The sequence below is a fragment of the Varroa destructor genome, unplaced genomic scaffold (genome assembly GCF_002443255.2).
Source record: "Varroa destructor unplaced genomic scaffold, Vdes_3.0 BEIS01000367.1, whole genome shotgun sequence".
NCBI classification, from domain to species: Eukaryota; Metazoa; Arthropoda; class Arachnida; order Mesostigmata; family Varroidae; genus Varroa; species Varroa destructor.
The window spans coordinates 51622-54084 of NW_019211820.1; the positions used below are offsets into that span (position 1 = coordinate 51622).

General features: G+C 43.7%; 1 pseudogene; it reads left to right on the top strand.

Moving 5' to 3' along the window:
- Positions 1 to 282: 282 nt before the first annotated feature.
- On the top strand, positions 283 to 2463 carry LOC147754148 (large subunit ribosomal RNA; annotated as a pseudogene; the record flags this gene model as incomplete).

Below are 2463 nucleotides of genomic sequence, written 5' to 3' on the forward strand. Positions count from 1 at the left end.
TGGAAGGGCAGACCCGAAACAATCATGGGCCCAACGCACAACACCTGGAATTAACAGAAGTACAGGGAGTACGATCCTCCTCGAGACCTAGAGTTTCTGGTCAAGAGGAAAGCCAGAATGGAGGATGGACTGGAACGGCTCAAAGGGAAGGATGATGAAATGACCGTTCCTACAAGTCATGGTTTCGAAGTAATATCAAACGTATCCCGAACCATGACCCAAGCTGATAAAGGGGTCCAGGGTTTAGCGGGTGGAAGTCTCACAGTGCCGGACAAAACACAATTCAGTGATATCCGGTATGCATAATGCATTTGCCCTTAACCTCCAAAAAAAAAAAGGTTAGGTTAGGTGTTTTGTTAGGTTAGGTTAGTGTTTTGTGTTTAATAGGAGTACAACTTAATTATTATTATGTGGGTGCTCAGAGAAGGTGAAAAGCCTGTGTGGTTGTACTGTTCTGTTGAACCGAACCACTGGAGAATCTAGTTGTTTGAGAGTACAACTTAAAAATGGGGGTAAATCTCATCAAAGGCTAAATAGATGGGACTAATAGCGAACAAGTATCATGAGGCAAAGTTGAAAAGAACTCTGACGAGAGAGTTCAATAGTACGTGAAACCATAGTAAGTAAAACAGATAACTGTGCTGTAAAGTGGTGTGCGTACCAACAGGGTAGTTGGTTATATGGTGCCTTGAGCGTAAGTTGTCCATTCAACCGATTGCTCTTGATTAGCCCTGCCAGAGACTCTGTGCACTAGTGCACACTCATTCATTGAGAAACTATGCCGCTGCGGCATCGATATGGGACAGCTCGTACGTAGTGCGATGTTCTGTGTTGGGTATCACCTAGCCGGTGTAGTTTAGCTGTGGGACAGCTACGGCCTGCGTTTACTAAATGTATCTGCTGTATCTGCGATTTGGTTTATTCCTTGTTGCGGTGAGCATGTTACTCTAGGTAAGCAGTCCGCCATCAATGGTTAGCATTAGTTATTTGACCCGTCTTGAAACACTGACCAAGGAGTTCAAATGGCACGCGAGTCATTGGGTCTTAACACCCGAAGGCGAAGTGAAATGCAAAGGTATTGTTATTTGTGGTTGTACCATGATTAAGCGATGAGCTACTTATGTTTTCTGGCATTTGTAGACTACAAGCGTGATGTTTGAGACCCGAAAGATGGTGAGCTATGCCTCGTCAAGATGAAGCCAGAGGAAACTCGTGGATGTCTGAAGTTATTCTGACGTGCAAATCAATCTATTCTCAAACTTTTAATGGCTGTGAGTGTTATTTCTCGATTGAAGAATACTGCTAAATAAGTATGCTTAGTGGGCCATTTTTGGTAAGCAGAACTGGCGCTGTGGGTTGAACCAATTGTTGGGTTAAAGTGCCAAAAGCTGAAATGCGCATGAGATCTATAAAGGGTGTTAGTTGCTGGAGACAGCAGGACGGTGGCCATGGAAGTCGGAATCCGTTAAGGAGTGTGTAACAACTCACCTGCCAAAGCAACTAGCCCCAAAAATGTATGGCGCTATAGCATTGTACTTATACTCAACCTCTGACGTGTGACGCACCGGAGCGCTCAGAGAGTATCGAAGGATGTTGCTGTGAAGCAATCTGGAGCTGTCACATGTGCAGATCTTGGTGGTAGTAGCAAGTACTCAATTGAAAACCTTGAGCACTGAAGTTGGGGATGGGTTCCAGGTGAACAGTAGTTGATCCTGGGTCAGTCGGTCCTAAGCTTATGATGAAACATGTGTTGAATGTGTATAATAATGTGTTATCACTATAAGCGAAAGGGAAACAGGCTAATATTCCTGAACCTGCACACTGGGAGCCCTACTTAGGTAGCAACCGTGGCAACACAATTACGCTCAAAAACACCAAGGGATAGGCTAGGAAGAGTTGTCTTTTCTTTTTAAGTTACTGGTACCCATGGAATGAAGTAAATTTTAGATATGGGTAAGGGTGACATAAAGCTGCTCATATTAGAGTAATTTAGTTGATTCCCTTGGTCCTTGAAAATTTGAGCGTGGTGATTATCTTGGTGGCAGTCCGTACTAATATCCGCAGCAGGTCTCCAAGGTGTGAAGCCTTTAGTGTCTAGATTAATGTAGGTAAGGGAAGTCGGCAGAATAGTTCTGTAACTTTGGGAGAAGGGATGGCTCTAAAGGTTGATCCAGTCAGGTTGACAGTAGAAGTATTTATGACATTGTGTTGTCGCCGGATCGACTTCGTGTCTGTCTGGATGATGACCGAAGTTGTGTTTATGGACATTGTTAGCTATTTCGGTTTATGCTGATGTGAGTGGAAATTATCAACTACTTCAGAACTGGCACGAACTGAGGGAATCCGACTGTCTAATTAAAATAAAGCATTGTAAGGTTCAGTAATTGGTTATGACACAATGTGATTTCTGCCCAGTGCTCTGAATGTCAAAGTGAAGAGATTCTTTGTAGCGCGGGTAAACGG